This window comes from Alosa sapidissima, chromosome 6 (assembly GCF_018492685.1).
Source record: "Alosa sapidissima isolate fAloSap1 chromosome 6, fAloSap1.pri, whole genome shotgun sequence".
NCBI lineage: Eukaryota > Metazoa > Chordata > Actinopteri > Clupeiformes > Clupeidae > Alosa > Alosa sapidissima.
The window spans coordinates 17,023,221-17,042,692 of record NC_055962.1 but is presented as its reverse complement, the minus strand read 5'-3'; the positions used below and the strand labels follow the sequence as shown (position 1 = coordinate 17,042,692).

At 44.4% G+C, this 19,472-nt stretch overlaps 1 protein-coding gene across 5 annotated transcripts in view; it reads right to left on the bottom strand.

Moving 5' to 3' along the window:
- Positions 1-18,689, bottom strand: part of LOC121711885 (1-phosphatidylinositol 4,5-bisphosphate phosphodiesterase beta-4-like) — a 94,118-nt gene extending 75,429 nt beyond the window's left edge. For 2 of the 5 annotated variants that reach the window (XM_042095752.1, XM_042095757.1), the window contains exons 1-2: positions 18,331-18,688; positions 15,102-15,153 (exon numbers count right to left, since the gene is read on the bottom strand). The gene's annotated coding sequence lies outside the window, so the exon portion shown is untranslated. The other 3 variants (XM_042095754.1, XM_042095753.1, XM_042095756.1) reach the window with 3 other exon arrangements.
- Between the last annotated feature and the right edge of the window lie 783 nt (positions 18,690-19,472).

The window sequence follows — 19,472 nt, the reverse complement described above, 5'->3', positions numbered from 1 at the left end:
CTCATGGTCATTAGCAGATATTTGACTTTACTTGGTCTGGCTTTTTACTATCTGAAGAGTGTCTAAATCTCTTCTCTCTCAGGACAATATTCTTCTCATGTACCACAGCCAGCATAGTTTACTAGGTGGCATTTTCAACCACAAAGCAAAACTCTCAGAGGGACAGACAGAGAGGCCTTGAAAGACATCATATTTACTAACAGCTTCTGAAAATGTGGCCGGGAGTCAAGCAATGCGCTTGAGCTTGGAACGGAGGTATGATGATGAAAACTTTCCACCGCCTCTCTTCATCCTCCCTCAGTTTCTGAATCTCACCCACTCTATGTTTTATTAACATTCCCTACCTGACAGGCATCAACATTTATACTGTGGAAGGAGAAATGGAGGATAAGGCTGCTACATGACAATAGAAGAGTTATTTCCTGCATTTCTTCTACCTGTAACTCACCAAAATTGGTCTTGTTTATTCTCACTGCAGAATGCCTAATTTTCTAAAGTCTGTTATTGCATTATTCTTTCCACGAAACATGGATTCCACGAAACATGGATTTTCAACAACACAGTAGGGAGCCCATTAAGCCAAACCCTTTAAACGGCAGCAGAAACCAGCATGATTCCAAGCCTGATATGGGCGTGCTATGGCACAAGTATACAGTAATATGACTGATGTACGGCTATTATATGGCTAAGGTTAAGGTATGGTTGCAATGTGGTTAAAGTATGGCCTGTTATATGTCTAGGGTATGGCTATGATATGACTAAGGTATGGCTGTTATATGGCTAGGGTATGGCTGATATAAGGCTAAGGTATTGCCATGAAATGGTTTGGATAAGGCCCTGATCTGATGAAGACTCAGCCCTTATCTGTCACATATAGGACCCACCTAAGGTTAAAAAGATCATTTGAGAACCACTCTGCTGAACCTTCCGGTTCCTCACACGTGAGAACGTGTCTCTGGAACAGATTAAAATAATGCTCTGGCAAGCTTTCAGTTGGGCTGATCCAGCCGACCCCATGATTTTCCTACCATATCCGAAACTATTTCATCCACATCTTCACAATGACCCCCACAGTGGGACTCCCCTCCTCATCCTTACATGATCAGACAGATCAAACCATTAGAAAACCCATCCACCCAAACTGAACTCAGCTTCCAAGCAGGGAGACAGGAAGTCATGGTTTGGACTCTTGGCTGCGGCCATGGGGCCCCCTGAGCGACGCACTTAATGCAGAGTTGCGTCCGTGGGACTGCCCCTGCAATTAGTATCTGTAAGTCACTCCGGATAAGAGCATCAGCTAAATGCATGAATGAATAATAAAGAAACGATTTAAGTCCCAGCGCGTACAGTCACATGATCCTGTGAAGGACACCCAAACCGTAACAAATCCATATGCTGAGGATAAGCGGCCTTTCGTGATGTTTGAATATTTGAAGTAGTGATAAAAGACTGAAACAAGACAATTACAGCCTGACCCCTCCAGGCCTCGCATGCCTTAGGTACACTGGCCTGTCTCTGTCCAGAGCCTATATCCAAGTCGTGGGCGTGGGATTGTGTAGCCGAAGTGGGCTTCTTGGCTGCTCGTTGACCCCTATGCCATGACTTCAGTCTTGAGTGCCGGCCCGGGATCAGCGCCTCTCCTCTGGCCAAAATGGAATGCTGTGTGTTGGGTCAAGTGCTGCCAGGGAGACCCTTAACTTTCCTTTTTTTGAACACAATTTGGTTCACCATAATAGGGCAGAGTGCAGTGTTTTGACAGGGAGTAAATTATAACCGGGACAGGAATAGGGGGAATCGCACTGCTCAGAGGCACTGTATTGCACAGCTGAGACACAACGGAGGGGATGCTGGTCTGTTTATTTTACTGTATGTAAGAGTCTGTGCCATGTACTTCACCATGCATGTAGTATGTGTTTATGTTTTTATGTCAGAGCATGTATGTGTTTGTGTATGGATTTGTGTGTGTGTGTATGTGTGTGTGTGTGTGTGTGTGTGTGTGAGAGAGAGAGAGAGAGAGAGAGAGAGAAACACAGAGAGAGGAAAACAAAGAGAGAGTGAGTACACATGGCTCCTAACAGGGGTATACTCAAACGTTAATGGTCCTACAGGTACGTACACATACGTCACACACTACACACAACCTTAGTGGCAGGGATGGAAGGCAAAACCGCGCATCCAGGGTACTGAATTTCAGATGGAAAAATGTCATCATCTGTGGGGCGCCTCTGTGCTGTATGTTCTGTGGATGAGGAGGACTTGTGGATATTCGTTGGGCTAGATAATCCTCTAGGTGACAATCCATTAGAAATGTGTTCCCAGCAGGAGGGCCAGGGAATAATCACCTTAGCAGTATTTACCTAGCGGCCAGCTCTAATGGAGGCAGAGGCAAAGCCTCATGACACAACAGCTGCAGCAGGAAAGGTGACAGATAGCTCTGTTCCTAGGATCCAGAGGGCAAGGGGTTCAGATTGGATCAGGCTCAGATCAAGCCCAAAATGAATTGAAATTCATTTTATTTATATTCTGTCATGACGTACTGTAGGAATGTGTCGCAAGTGTTAACAGCTGGGAGACAACACTGTTCTGGTGGATAACTGATCGACTCGGCCCGGGACATCATCTGGATCAGCAGCACTGTTTCAGAGTGAGCAGAGCTATTGGAGTGCTGAGTGTTTTGTCAGTAAGGCCTTCTGTAAATTAGGATTCCCTCAACACATCAACCAGACATGTAGGGTTCACAAGGATCAATGAACCTCATAAAGCAGCATAGTATGAGAGTTTTTCAGAGGTCACAGTTCTAATGTTTCACAGAGCACCTGGCCAGGACAAATCTGGCCCTGATCTCTATCTAATCTGGCCTTGATCTGAAATCTAATCTAGTTCTGATCTGGTCCTGATTTGGACCTAATATGGTTCCGTTCTGTTCCAAAATCAGCAAAGCTACACTGTGTGACACTGCGAATCAGCCTGAGCATCAGAGCGGAGCTGGCAGACTGCAGCACGAGTGAAAACCTCAAACTGGACACACACCTGCGCTGACCAAACATGAAAGAGCTGTGAGATATCAAAGGAAACGACACGAACAAGACACAGACAGCAGACCAGAGAGAAGCCCACAGATCTGCTTTCATCATCCCACCACTGCCCTGCACATACCAGAGCCATACAGCGTGCGGTCAGAAGCCCAAAGAGAGCTGGTACAGTTCTACCTCCTATTAGCTCAGGATTCAAAACAGAAAACCGCCTGAATATTTCACAAATAATAAAACTTTTATTGGAGATATACAGTATAATTGCACCGTGAATCCTTCATCCTAGAGAGAAGGGAGTGCTGGGAGTACTTGATACAGCTGTGGCATACCAGGTCCATATCTAGAATGGGGCTGTGTGAGTATCCGGCCCCTAGCTTCATACTTCACAAACAATGTATTTCAATTTGAATGGAAATGCTTACTGTATGATTAAAGGGGTCTAAATATGATTTCAATTAAACTAGCTTTAATCCATCAACTTAAGTATGCCGCATTCCAGCCTGACCAGATCCCCAAATGATCCATTGATGCATTGCGCATTTCCAAAACAAACAGGCCAACAACCTTAATGATCTAAAATGTTCCTGCACTGGCTAAATTCTACACAGTACGGCTCTGGTTCTACTCAGTACTTCTGGAACTAGAGTTCCTCGTTTGCTCCATTCAGAGGTTCCATTCAGATGTAGAAAAAGTAATGATGTAGCTGAAGAACAACTCTTAACTAAAGAGTTCTAAATTCTAAGTAGAACATTCCACATTCCAGAATCAATACAAGTGCCTCATTGCAATTAATTAGTCTATCATAGGAGCAAACTCGGGCAGATAACACTCAGCTGTTATTGCAGACTAACAAAGCAAAAAGGACACTTTGGAACCAGGATTTGTTTTGCTTGTTAAAGCACTTAATATGCAAAACACTCTGCTGTGGTCATTTAAAGGGTAGTAAAATTCGACCACTGGGCCTCTTTTTGTCAAACACCAGACACAGCCTAAAACAGTAGCTTATTTTACTATAATTGTCCACAACATGAAATCTACACTAAATAGAATATTGGCAAAACTACTGACAAAAGAAACATATTAATTTACAGATAGCTAAACTTAGATCATCATAGATATGAACAACAGCTCTTCTCTTTCCAATTCACCGTTCCATGACACTAGAACATCAAAACACTAGCTCAAATAAGATCAAACGACTACCAGCTAAATACTGACTGACTGAAAACAGTGCACCATCACCTGACTAGACTTCTGTGGTTTCACTAATCCACTTAAATAAATGTGATATTATAGTGGCGCATGTAACTGGTCTTACAAATATAGAAGAACTCGTGCTCACTTAGGAGAGAAATGAAGTTACAAATAGTTACAAAGAGTCAGCAAATAACACGAGTAGACAACCAACAGTCAGGAGAAAAGAATATACCAGAGAGAGTACAATCCAATACCAAAGAAAAAAAAAAAGAAGATAACGGAATATAACTGAAGAAATATATTAGAAAGATAACAAAAGATAGGATAAGAAAGATAACACAAGGAATATGCCAGAAGCAGAAAGGTTTGTAGATAAATCCTTCTGCTAGCACCCACCAGCTCTCAAATGACATCAAATCAAATTCCAGGTGTAATCTTACACAATGTCCAATACAAGGTCCCAGGGACAGTAGCTCGTTGGCAAAGCTCCTTGAGGAAAGAGTCCCTGAGGCTTGTGTACTCATACAAAGCGTTCAACACCCTCGGTGTGAGTCTAGGGAGTCCCTGAACTCTGACTAGCAACACACAAAAAGCCTCAGTCTGCATTCAAAAGCTATTGAGAAAACGAGGATCTGAAGTGCAAAACACACACACACAGTGTGTGACAGTCACAGGTACAAGAATCCGATGGCTGCCAATCATTCCAGCAGGAACTGCATCTTGCCAATGCAAAACCACACACACCAGCATACAAACATGCACACAAAACATACTAACATGTGAGCTCGAGTGACACACAAACACACACACATCAGCATACACACACAAAACACACACTCACACACACACACATGCAAGTGACATACACATGCATGTGTATTCACGCACGTTCACAGGAAACACAAAGAAGATCCACACAAAAGAAGAGAGAGAGCAAGAGAGAAAAGGAAACAGAGAAATGAAGAGACACAAACAAAAGAGATAGATGACAAGATAGAGATGAACAAGGAATGAAGGTCAGAAAGAGACAGAGAACAAGAAGGTGTCTGTGTGTGCATGTGTCTCTGTGTGTGTGTGTGCATGTGTGTGTGTGTGTGTGCGCGCATGTGTCTCTGTGTGTGTGTGCATGTGTCTCTGTGTGTGTGTGTGTGTGTGTGTGTGTGTGTGTGTGTGTGGGTGTGTGTGTGTGTGTGTGAGTATGTGTTTTGTGGGGAGCACTACAGTGAAGAGCAACACCATGGCTTGGTTCTTTAGAACATCCATTAGGCAAAATGTGTACACACCTACGTATCAGAGTTGTCAGGATTATTAAACTGTCACTTGCGTCATGCCTACATCAAATAAATGTACTGTATGAATGTGTGCTACCTGAATGCTGAGTCAACCATTTTTCTTTACACAGTGAAGGCCAGAGATCAAATATATTACAGTGATAAGTACCGGTACCTCTGTAGTGCCAAAGTATGCACTACAGAGTATGCACAACAAACCGCAAGTAACACATAAAATACAATCAAATCCCAAAACACAAAGACACACATATCTCTGGTAGTGTAAATGTAATATTTATTGTTATTGTAAGGTCTACATGTAATTTCTCAATTGTAAGTGGCTTTGGATAAAAGTACCAGCCTCTCCACCTCTCTCTCTCCCCTCTCCACCTCTCTCTCTCCCCTCTCCACCTCTCTCTCCTTCTCCCCTCTCCACTTCTCTCTATCCTTTCCATCTCTCTCTCTTCTCCACCTCTCTCTCTATTCTCTCACCTCTCTCTCTATTATCTCACCTCTCTCTCTATCCTCTCCACCTCTCTCTCTCTCCCCTACTCTCTATCCTTTCCACCTCTCTCTCTTCTCCACCTCTCTCTCTATTCTCTCACCTCTCTCTCTATCCTCTCCACTTCTCATTCTCTCCCCTCTCCATCTGTCATCTTCACCTCTCTTCCCTATCCCCCTCCTGTCATCCCCTCATTTGTTTCTCTCCTTCCCATCAATCACTCTATCCTCTTCACCCCACTCCACCTATCCTAATCTATTCCTCCCCTATCATCACTCTCTCTTCTATCATTTCCTCTCCTTTCCACCTGTCATCACTCTTCTATCCTTTCCTCTCTTCTCCTCTGATCATCCCTCTCTCTCTTCTATCATTTCCTCTCCTCTTCTCCTCTCATCCCGGTCTCCAATTCAGTTGAATTCACATCAGATGAGCTTTGCTTGAATGGCTGTGCAGACTACAAGATGTGTAGATTATCAAAGCAATGCTCCTCTTTCAGTTTGATTACACCCCCCCCCCCCAAACACACACACTCCTCCTCCTCCTCTTTTCTATCCTCTTCTCCCCACTCCTCCACTGGACTAATCTATCACTTCTATCATTTCCTCCTCTCCTCTCTCTTGTTCTGCTCCCTCTCCTCTATTCACTCCTTCTTCTCTTCTTCCCTATCCTCAACACTCCACTCTGCTCAACTATTCACCCCCCCCCTTTCCACCTCCTCTTCCTCATCCCCTTCCTCCTCTAGTCACTCCTTCTTCTCCTCTCTCCCTGTCCTCAACACTCCATCCCTCTCCTCTCCTCTCCTTTCCTCACTCACTCTCCTCATTTATCCTTTCCTCTCCTTCTCTCTCCTGTCCTCATCACGCCATTCCTCTCCTCCAACCCTATCTTCTTCTGCTCCCTGTCCTCTCATCCTTTCCTCCTCTCCACTCCCCAGGCCACCCCCCCTCCCCCCGTAGTCTAATTAGCTAACTCCATTAGTAGGCAGGGACCTGAGGGTGCACAATCACCTCCACGCACACACACACACACACACACACACACACACACACACACACACACACACACACACACACAACTCTGCTTAAACCAACAGCCACCTTTCCACACACCACAGGCGCATCCTATTCCTCTTCACAAAGACAATAACATAAATGATCTGTGTTTTTTGTATGTTTCTGTGTGTGTGTGTGTGTGTGTGCGAGAGAGAGCGAGAGAGAGAGAGAGAGAGACAGAGAGAGTATGAGTGTGCTTGTTGACCATGTGTATGAAAACTGTGTGTATGAAATGGGGACCTTTTTTGTTGATGGCTCACTTCAGTTATGTAAACAGCATCCCACACACTCATTCTGTAATTGTTGTTGTCGTACTCTATCACTGTGCATGTGTGTGTATGCGTGTGTGTGTGTGTCTTACCATCCATCCAAGCTCTGTAATTGTATAGCAGTCAGTATCACTCTGTGTGTGTGTGTGTGTGTGTGTGTGTGTGTGTGTGTGTGTGTGTGTGTCTGTGTGCGTATGTGTATGTAGTTGTGTATCCACCTGAATGCTAGAGGTCCCTACTGGCCTACTGAGCGAGCGGAACAGCAGTTACGCTGGCAGCCTGCCTGTTGTTCCTCAGAGGTGGTCAACGCTCTCACTCTGACCATCTGATCTGAATGAGAGGGGGCACAGGGCTCCAACACAGCCACATATTGGGGCAGCCGTGGCCTACTGGTTAGCGCTTCGGACTTGTAACCGGAGGGATGCCGGTTCGAGCCCTGACCAGTAGGAACGGCTGAAGTGCCCTTGAGCTCACTGCGTTGGTATTAGTATGTGCTTCACCTCACTGTATGTTCACTGTATACTGAGTGTGTTTCACTAATTCATAGATTGGGATAAATGCAGAGACCAAATTTCCCTCACGGGATCAAAAGACTATATATACTCACTTATACTTATCTGGTTCTACTGTACATGGACAGTCAAGTGTATATGGAGTGACAGCCATTTTGGATTTTAGCCCAGCACAGACCTCTAGGTAATCCAGTGAAACTGTTTTGAGACATGCTCACCTGCACTAGGTTCAGGTGGAGGGGATTAACAGGTCCCAGGTTTACACAGAGGGGTCCATGCACTCATTACCTTAATGGATATTTGATTTGGCCTTCCATAGGTGATACTGTTAATGGAATTGGAACTTGCCACACACACACACACACACACACAATCAACAATTATAAACAAATGCAGTCGATCAATGCTGCTAGTGGTTTGCGGCTGTTGCAAACCGTTGCTTTACATGTCCTCGGTAAACAGAGACTCTGGGGTCCTTAACACTGCATGTGCCACAGGCATGACAGGTGCTCTAACACACACACACACACACTGTGTGGACTGCGTCATTATTTACCACCACTGAGACGGGCTCACTCTGGAGGGGATACATACGCCCAGATTGGGCCAATATCAGGATGGCATCAGGTAGGTTATTCAGGCGCACCACAAACCTTACGCTCCAGAAATATTTCCATCCAGCAGTTCTCCTCAGCCAACCCAAACTGTTAGCCCATATCAGATCCAGCACACCAATAAGCTGTTCTGACAGTGCTATCTAGTCATCTGATCTAGGCAGAGAGAAGCATTTAGTGAGGTGAGGAGGAGCAAACGGAAGATTATGAACTGAAACAGGAGCTGGTCCAGTGATGTTTGGCCGACTGACTTTCAGTCTTTCAGACCAAGGGGAAGCCAGCATCCACCTTAACCCAACATGTCCGCCATGTTCATAATCATAAACACTGTGGGAGGGGGATGTAGAGGGGTCACCACCAGGTCAGCACAGGAGGCAGACAGAAGGACGAGAAGGGGATGAGAGCGAGGGAGAAGAGGAGGAGGAAGAGGAGGAGGAGGGGGGGGGATTAAAAACAAGGAGGACGAAGACAGAGGAGGCTTTGGCGTCGGGTTGCTGTCGAAAAGTCCTGGGCTTATTTTGGTCTTCCCTCCTGCTCCCGAAGAAAGTTTCATAACGGGAAGGGATATTAATAGGAAGATGTTAAAAAGTCACATTCTGCATTCTGGAACAGAGGTCGACAGTTTAATTGGAAGTGCAAATTGCGTTCACATGTAGCGTTCCCAGCTGTGGTTTCAGGCACGGGGAGCACCAGTGTGATCATTGAAAAGAGTTTCCGAAGGGGTGGGGTGGGGCAGGGGAATTAGAGAGCGCAGATAATGGCTTTTTCGGAGTACTTCTGTATTTTTAGACAGACACACACACACACACACACGTGCGGCTACGTAGTCCAGGAACATTGTTCCTTCTGCCGCGTTACCCTGACAGTTCAGGACCTATAATTAAGGAAATCATCAGCAAAAGAAAGAAACAGAGAGGGACAGAGACAGAGGCAGAGAGAGAGAGAGAGAGAGAGAGATAGAGTGACAGAAAGAGAGGTGAGTGTGAGTTTTTTCGTCTGGCTGGCGCTCGCTCCTGCTGTCAGGTGCTACCCGTGACTGCTTCGTCACACGCAAGGGGGAGGGAGGGAATAGATCTGTTAACGGCGCCCAGGATGACAGCTCTCTGACGCAGCAGCAGCAGCTCCTCAGCATGGTGCGCTGACAGCCTGGGCAAAGATAACACACTATTCTAACTAAAACACTGTAAACCAGCATGTCTCGCACCCCCCAAGCAAAAATAACACACACCTTTAACGTTCACATTGCAAACACATACTGCCTGTTATATTTTATTGTGACAGTGACTCCTACAAAGTGCTCTTTTTTCCCTCTGTTGGTAGATTAAAGTGTTGACCACACCACGGGTTTGACACCCAGGGAGCCCACACACTGATTAACCCTTAGAACCCGATTGACGCAAAGTGCGTCAAAAAACACACCTTTCTTCTCTGTTACATTGCTCTGTGACTGTTCATCGCAACGAGATAAAACCTTTATTGCATGACAGAGAAGAAGTGGGGCTTTCCAAAGAGACTACGCACTTGTCTGTACGATCAAGTATGAACATTTTTAAAAAATCATGAAATTAAATCAAATTGCATCATATTTACAGTCTATACTGTAAACTATATTCGTTTGAATTACTCGCGAACCCGCATAGATATGGCAAGCATATCAGATGAAAGAGGGCTATCCATTGGTACCATGGATCGATCTTTCTGGCTGATAAAAACAGACTGCAAAATATTAACTGCAAAATATTAACGTCATGTAAACAAACCAACGCTGCACACCCATTACTCTCGTTTGAATTACTCGCGGACCGTGATCGGATATATATGCCACGTATGTTAGATGAAAGAGGAGACACAGAGCTATCATTTGATACCAAATACATCCTTCTGGGTTATAAAACAGACGAAGTGACTGCAAAATAATAACTTCATATAGCTGGACTTACCCCACGTTTTTGTCTGTTTTTGTGGCAAAGCATGTTTATAATCCAACGCTATCGTGTGTTTCTCACAATCATCATGAGTGCATACACCATAGTCACACATGCTAACAGGCAAACTTGGGTCAAGTCAGGTCAGATCAGTTCGTGTCACAGATATGGAGCGCAGAAAGGTCTAATTTATTTCCGTAAATCACACACCACATATTTCTGTAAATTGCTCAGCCCTAGAGTATCCCTCCAACATGGCAATTATATTGCCCGTTTCAGGACAGTCTGCCCTACACACACATGAAATGCATATAGAGCTATGAGCTTGCTGTGGTGAGATACAGGTCAAAATATAAGAATTTTTATAATATGATTTTTATATTTTAATTCTTTAAAAAATCAAAATAAAATCAATGCTAGTACTAATACATGAAATGATAACAATATATATAATATGTGTGTGTGGCACTTACAATGACCAGAATAAATCCTTATGAATAAAGGTCGTGAAAATGCCCTAAAAACAGCTTAGGGTTCTAAGGGCTAAAGTGTATCTGCCTATCTGTCGACTGGTGTGGGTCCCTTTGAAAAGCTTCTGTGAAGTGTCATTAAGGGAAACAAAAGCTGTATGCAGAATCAGAAAACAGGGGCTCTAATCTGACACCACAATGCGCCCCATGAACAAGTCTAGGCTAGAGGAATATGACGGAAGTTTACTTTAAATGCTAGTTGGTCGTCTACACAGAGAACTTCCTTGTTTGTGCGTTGACACACCCAATTATTCCGCTGACCCACCCATGATTGCTTGTAGGATTATAGGCGTAGTATTAAATTAGCAATATGATTTTTCCTAGTAATTCAATTAGCTTCAGTGCTGCAACACTTAACAATATAGTATTTGCCTGACAGGATTGTGCACTATACAAATTAGAGGACCAAGAGAGTCTAAATGGTCGTGGTTAAACGGTTGGACGAAACTTCGAACATCAGCTGAGTTCAGTTAGTTAGCTTCAGTGCTGCAACACTTTACAGTTCAGTATTTGCCTGACAGGATTGTGCATTATACAAATTAGAGGCCCAAGAGAGTCTAAATGCCTGTGGTTAAAGGGCTGGACTAAACTTCGGACATCAGATAGTCCATCTCAAGGTCAATTTATAGCCAACGCCCTAGCAGACACACATTTTAACTCTTGTACATCATATTTTGTCGAGCAACACTTGCAACACAGCAACGCCTGAACTGTAACTTGCCTTTAAAGGCTACCGTACTGTACACACGAGAAACAGTAGTAATAGATTCATTAGTGCTGCACAAACTTCAAGAACACGTTTGTCTCTCTGGGAGGCCAATTAGGCTATTTCTCTGTAGCTCTCCACAACTAGTAAGTGGGCAGTTCTCGGTTTACAGTGTGTGGTCATTGCTCAGAGTTATCAAATGACTGGATATATCCTAAATGCCATTCTCTCACAGGCATTTCACTGTGAAACTGAATTGTCTCACCTCACCTCACCTCAGACATGCCCCCTCAGGAGTCTACAGATGGAAATCGATATCATAATCTTTATTCATGGAGCACTTTAGGTGCTTTAAAGGATGTATTTATTCAACTACAAGCCAACAGCCAGGCTGAAAAGCAAATGTATACATGAATAAAATACCATAACGAAGTAATTGAATGTCAGGCAGACCGGTTCAGAGTGACATACTTGGGTCCTCATTTACTAAAGCATGTACTTGATCAAACACAGCCTGGTACAATGTATTCTACCAACAGAGGACGTGACCATGGCACAGATGGGGGTCCCGCTCCAGGGTTTCAGAACTGCGTTACTGTAACACAATGCTCCCTGCTAATGCTTTTCAGCAGATACATAAATCAATGTGAAATAAAAAATCTGCCATACAATAGACTAGCTCAGACTCTACCCAGAGACAGTCCAGGTCTTCACAGATCAGAGAGAGAGAGGGGTGACTGGAGTCCAGTCTTTCTAAAATGGAGGAACTCAGACTACAGCGCACAGGTGTTAGTGTTGGACCAGACAAAGCTTGGATTGTGGCCGGTCTGTGTGGGCATCACCCTGGAGGACAACCATGGGCTAAGGCCAATTATTCTACCATACAGTGTCAGATCACATCACCCAAGAATTCCTTCCTACCCATGATAAGATATCCACAGCTATCCTGTGATATTACTCTAAAGATACAGATACATTTTTAGCCCGTATTTTTAGCCAGTATTTCAGCTTACTGTGTATGTGTGTGTCTCTGTGCCTTGGCCACCTGAATTTCCCCTCTTCGGGATAATAAAGTTAGTAATAAACTTTGACTTTGACTAACCTAGTTGATATGTTTATGTTTTGTGCTTGCCTACAAAGTAGTCTCCGGTTCTGCTCCCACCTACTTGAATGCCCTCATACAGACTTACACTACCTCCAGACCGCTGCGCTCCTCTGACGAACGACGTCTAGCTCTACCACCGGTACGCTCAAGCCAATCCAAACTTTTCTCATCTGTTGTTCCTCGTTGGTGGAACACACTGCCAGTTCCTACAAGGGCAGGGACATCCTTTTCCACTTTCAAAAAACTCCTGAAGACCCAGCTCTTTAGAGAACATCTACTCTCATAGCAACACTTACAACAAGTCTTACTGATCCTAGCACTCACCAGCCGTTTTAAACTGACAAGTAACTGTTAAAAACAGCACTCACCGACGCACTTATTCTTACTGTACTCTAATGTTTTTTTTAAACTGTCCTAAAATTGTGAGAATTGTTCTAAAAACTTACTGTTTACCATGTTGTTAGTCGCTTTGGTTAAAAAGCGTCAGCCAAATGTAATGTAATGTAATGTAATGTTTACATATGCCCTGCAACGTGGCCACTACTGTATTCTACAATGACACTGGAATGAGCTGCGACCCAATCTGGTGGGGATAATTGTGACAGTCAGATGCCAACTCAATTGCAATCCACAATAAGTAAACTGAGCCTGTAAGTGACTCTCGTTAGAGTGTTAGGATGCTCAAGCTTTGCCATATAAGGGCAGACCATTACCACAAGAGGGGTCTTAAAATACTAGTAGTATTTACTTCCACTGCAAACTCCTCAATAAGGGATTCAATCATAACACAGTTAATTAAGAAGAGAAGAGAAGAGAAGAGAAGAGAAGAGAAGAGGAGAGAAGAGGAGAGAAGATGGGAAAAGTGGAGAGGAGAGGAGTAAATGAAATAAGCAGCAGAACGTTGTGTGCTGTGTTAGCAACTAGTGCAGTATACTGTGTAAACACCTAGCAGCATGCACACACACACACACACACACACACACACACACACACACACACAGACACAGACACACAGACACACGCACACACACACACACACATACGCACACACACACACACACATACACACACACATACACACACACACACACACACACCCACGCACACGCACGCACACACAGACACACCACTAGTTGTTTGTTTTTGAAAAAGAAAAGCCGTTGTTCTGTTCCCCCGGCTACTTTCCACACCTCCTTGGCAAACAAGAAAAAGGTAAAACAGAATAAGATAATAACATGTAACACAAATGCTGCAGTGTGTGCTTCAGTGAGGTGAAGCACACACTAATCCCGGCGCAGTGAGCTGCCTGCTACAACGGCGGCGCTCGGGGAGCAGTGAGGGGTTAGGTGCCTTGCTCAAGGGCACTTCAGCCGCTGGTCGGGGCTCGAAGCGGCAACCCTCCGGTTACAAGTCCAGAGTGCTAACCAGTGGGCCACTGTCAAGTAAGGGATAACGGCCGCCGAGGACACACCTCGAAGGCCGTTATCCCGCTTATCACCCGGTTGCCACTGTAAACGCGTTCCGTTTAAAAATAAGCTAGTTCAGCTTATTGTACAACTTCCGTTGGCCCTATAACAGCGATAGCATGGACAGTAGCTTGTTTACAGTTGATTCCATTGTTGCGAAGCCTGCCTCCAGGCTCAACCGTCATCCTACTATCGTTGTTATAGTTACCATTCATAAGCATTGATATGGAACGGCGATTAAACTTTTTTTTACCAGATCTACTTCAAAGGTGTCCCGTTATTCAGAATTAAAAGCCACCCCGCCAGCCAATCAGAAAAAAGTATTTCTTCTCTCCGGGTGATAAATGGGTATAAAATTGATGCTTTGTTTGCTTGGTTTGTGGTTAGTGGAAAGTCACATATAGGATTGCTTGACAGGTGGTTAGGCTTATGTTGATGATATGGGGCAATGTTTTGAGCAATGTGTTTGGAAAGCTGGTTCCATGTGTTGATAATTTGGGCTGATTTTTGGGATGAACATTTTTTGGGAGGCTGATGAAACATTTTGCCCAACATCAATGGTAAGAGTTCCTCTTAGCTCTCCAGGGTTTTTCAGAGGAGCACACCATCATAAGGTCCTAGGGCTTAGGCGGACATCTCACGGAACAGTCGTAGTAACATAGTAGTAGTTACTGTGTTTTGCTATGGTTTGGCAGTGGAACGTTAATGCTAATGTTAATGCTAATGTTAACCTTGTGACCAGGGAACTGTGCATGTGTGTGTGTGTGTGTGTGTGTGTGTGTGTGTGTGTGTGTGAGAGAGGGAGAGCCCTGATCAGGCCCTGACCTGGCTTCCCACTCTGCTGTTGCTGGCCTAGACCAGATGAGGACCACAACCCGGGGCCTGATTCAGTTGTCCTCTGAGATGTGTGCAAAACTTACCCACTCACCGGTTCAGCAGGTGGGCCTCAGGAAGGGAGCCGGCATCTTGCTCCTACACAGAGCACAGGAAAGGGAAGAGGAGGATGAGGAGGAAGGTGGGGGGGGGGGCAGGAGAAAGAGAGGAAGGAGAAGACTGTTAGGCGCATCACCACTGTTGAAGTGTCTTGTGATAGGACCAAAATTCCTTCCCTGTTAAACATCTTATTTCCAGTAATTTTTTCTCTCTCTATTTCTTTCCGTCTCTCACTAATTCCTTTCTTACAATCTCTCCTTCTCCCTCCCACCATCTATCTCTCTGTGTCTCTATCTTCACTTTTTTGTGGCAGGGATTCCTCGGAGGGGCAACCCACATGAAATTACTGTATCATCTGTCAGACTAGAAGCAGGCTCTGCCACACACACACACACACACACTGCAAGAACACTCATACACTTACTGAGGCAATACTGCCTTACTCGCTGTAAGAACGCACACACACGCACGCGCACACACACACACACACACATCCTCACTGAGGCAATTCTGCCTTAATCTCTGTAAGAAAAAATACACGCACAAACATATTTGTGTTCTTATCATAACAAAACACTGTGATGATACTGCCTGTTTATGAGAAGTCTTGTATCAAGTCGACAGACTGCCTCTATCCCACTTCCACACAACCCACTCTGCCTTCAGTGTCTGAAGATGTGGACCAAGTATGGCATTCATTATACATCAATGTGCTGGAGACAAGATACTTGTTCAGCCTCATCCGTGCATTCATTTTGTCAAAACGACAAAAATAACAACAGCTCCAAACAAAAAAAAAAACAAACAAGACACAAACACTCGTCAGTCAGTGTACTGTGTGGTCTTCCACTGGCTTCGTATCAATGCTCGTCCTCTCTGCTCACACAAACAAAACTCTAAACAAACAATAATATGACACGCGTGCTGGCTTCCAAGCCAAACGAGCATCCACGAAAGGGACGCCAGACATGAACCACTAGCCTCAGTCTCAAACGAGCCAGCATGCAGACACTGTCTGTCCCCATTTCCAGCCACTGTTAAAATGTCGTTAAAATGCTGCTCTGGTTAAATGAGCTCAGTGACCCTCCTCAGTAGACTCTCTCCTCCTCCTCTTTAAGAGGTCTGCCGCCCCCGTGACACAAAGCATATTCTGCTGGTATGAAGTGACAAATTCTGCGGAGGATAATAGAGGCTTTGTCATGTTTCAAGAAGCTGCTTGTTCGGTGTGAGGTCGTGAGGGCCAGGATACCAGATAATCTGGAAATCCCCTTCTCTTTGATGAGTGTGCTGTGCAGAAATTGGTATTAAATAGTGAGCTGCAGCCCCCAGTGGCCTAGACCCCCAATCCCTACGGAAATACGTTTTCATAAGCTTCTTACGTCACCTCTATTTATCAATTCTCAGTTTTTTTTTGTTTTTTTTTAAGTGCACAAGGGTTGGGTTGCCTCTCTGTCTGTTTTCGAAAGCATGGACTGAAACAACCCTGTCCCAGTCATTCTTATTAATGCACTCACCAAGCTGCAAGGCAAACACACCATCACACTGAGGGATTTGCCACTTCATTATCTGCAATAACAGAAAGCAACCAGAAACTTACTAGCTGCTCATAACTCATATGAACTTATCTGTATGGTCCATACACAATCCCATGGGTCCGGGGTGGGGGGTGGGGATTCTGGATGGTCTCCAAACTGAAGGTAGTGCAATTCATGGCAGAGATTTGGCACACACATAACATGCATTAATCATAGTTTATTCACATTCGCATAGTTGCCTGTCGCGCTCTCGTTCTAGAGCAGGATGAAGGACGATTTGCGCGTGCATGCGACCCGAGCAGGTGGCTGTGAGCAGGTGCTGTCAGCCCCGTCATTTAGCCTACACCTCTCCCTCGTCACTTCAATTACCTTGTCCACTTTTGCTATCACACACATTGACACCTGTCACCTTGAAGGCGTGTAGCCTGTTACATTACCAGTTAATTTGTAATAACGATCATATTAACAGAAGATGGCTTGTCCGACTGTTGTCCAAACCGGCTGGCGATTGTATGGGCAACCACAGTTTTAGTAATCCTTTGCGTTTTCACCAGAACTGCAACGCGCAACAATTGACTGTTTAGCTCACTTCTACTCCGTGATGGGAACAAAATATTCACTATGAAATGATAGCAATAGTTCTATCCTTACAATAACATTCACAAATGTCATCGGGTTTTATTCCACCTGACGTTAACTTGCATGAGTGATGCAAAACATGGTTTTCGGATGTGTTGAGCAATCAACGTTATGCTAAACAAATACAGAGAGAGAGTGACAAATAAAAATACTACAAAACATTGTAATTTCCACCAGCTCAACGTTTAGCCATTCGTTTTTAATTTGCATACAACGTAAACGCGACAACATCTGGCCATGTTGCAGACCAAATGACCCAACGATATTGCATGCTGTCTAAGAGTGAAAGGCAGATCTACTCTAAACTATCACAAGGTTTTGCACAACAGCAACGCATTTTTCATTCATATATTTATGTAATCATGTCACAGAACACAGCATGTAAACACTTCCCTCACGTTGCGCGATGGCTAACGTTGACTGTAACAGCAGCAACTAGCTAGCTTTGCTTTGCTAGCTGCCTGTTAAGAGTTTTAGCCTGGTTGGTTCTTAGCTCTCAGTTTAAAGCGAAGCCATTCACGTATTTCGTGAACGAATTGAGTGTAAATAAAAAATAAAAACACCAATACAGGGACACAAAACGATAGTTGTAGGCAGAGCCATTTCTGCCATACTGTTTCCATCAACGTTAGCTAGCTGCCATACACATGTTCTGCGTAGAGATTAACAACAGGCAGGGTACAATCTGGCTAAATTTCCTCTACAGTGTGTGTTTCACAGTTAACGTTAATATTTATGCTTTTATAGGAATTGTCATTAACTGAGCAAAGGATTGATGTCTAAAGATGCACACATTTAAGCTCTTAATCTAACCTGGGATGGATGGAGGAGTTCCATGGATGTTCGTGGTAAGGTCTTTTTTTTACAATTACGAGCCTATCCGTCTGTCATGCACACCACGGCAGTGCCCAATTCTCCTCAGCCAACAGGGACTTCTAAACCCAATTAGTCCCAGTCCGGACAGTCTGCAATCCTGCTATCTACTGATCTACTACCACCCAACCATTTCACAAAACGCCGAAAATAAACAGTTTGCTCTTACGCAAATGGGTGATCACGGGTAAATCCGACGTGAGAGTGATGCTCACAGAGGCTGGGTCGGGATTTTCCCCCCTCTTGCTTCCAGCTACTGGCTCAGTTTTTATCCCTCCTAACGTGCCCGCGCCCGGGTAGCACTGGCCCTCCAGTGGATAGCGGCTCGCTGCGGTCGGTAAAGAACCCCCCTCAGTAAATGAATGACAGGAACGTCAACGCGTGAGTCATCGAGATCCTCCTCCTCTGCCTTGCCTCTTCCCCCTCAAGTGCCGAATGTGATTTGGGCCGATGACGGTCTTCTACTGGAGCGCTCTTTCGCGCGGCAATGGCCGTTCTGTGGAAGAGAGACAATATGGCAGGCACTAATAGTTAGGTGTGCAAACAGTGACCTCCTTAGATATACTCTGAGCCGCGCAGCAGTCCTGTGTTGGACTTTTAACTTACGCGAGGAGCCCTATAGCGTACGTCTCCTTTTAAAGTCGCTCTTGACATTTGTTGTATTTATTTAACGTAGCCTAGTCTAAATTGGAACTAAGCATCACATGACAACGCTCTCTCCTTCTGTTTGCCTGCCTGTGCGTGTGTGTGGAGTGTCACTGAAATCACATCCACAGGACGGATGTTCTGCACTCTGCAGTAGGCTAGGCCTAGGCTAAATGCATTCTTAAAACTATAGACTACTTTATTATGATCGATGGGAACTCAATGTATGCAGGCAATTGTAGGCCTATTATCTTATTTACACACACACACACACACACAGGCAATTTTATATCATGTTTATTTTTAATGTAAGCCTATACTTCATTATGGGGGCACAATAATTTCATTGTAGCCTTAGAAAGCCTACAGCAGGCTAGGCTATAATGACAATAAATAAATTCAATTAAGTTGTTCTGGGTGCTGTGGCAGTGTTTGCACTATATGGCTATCACCACAGGAAAATGAGGTGGCAATGTCACATCTTGAAAATTATACCTAATTAATTAATGACTACTGTATATGTGACATTTTATTTAGACCATACTCAGTTTGTTTCTATGCAGTCTTATTTCCATAGGCTATCATTTAAATGGGGTAAAAGTATTTTTTTAAGTGGACACACTGATCACCATCACCATGATTTTGTCATGGTGTTGGTATGTGATC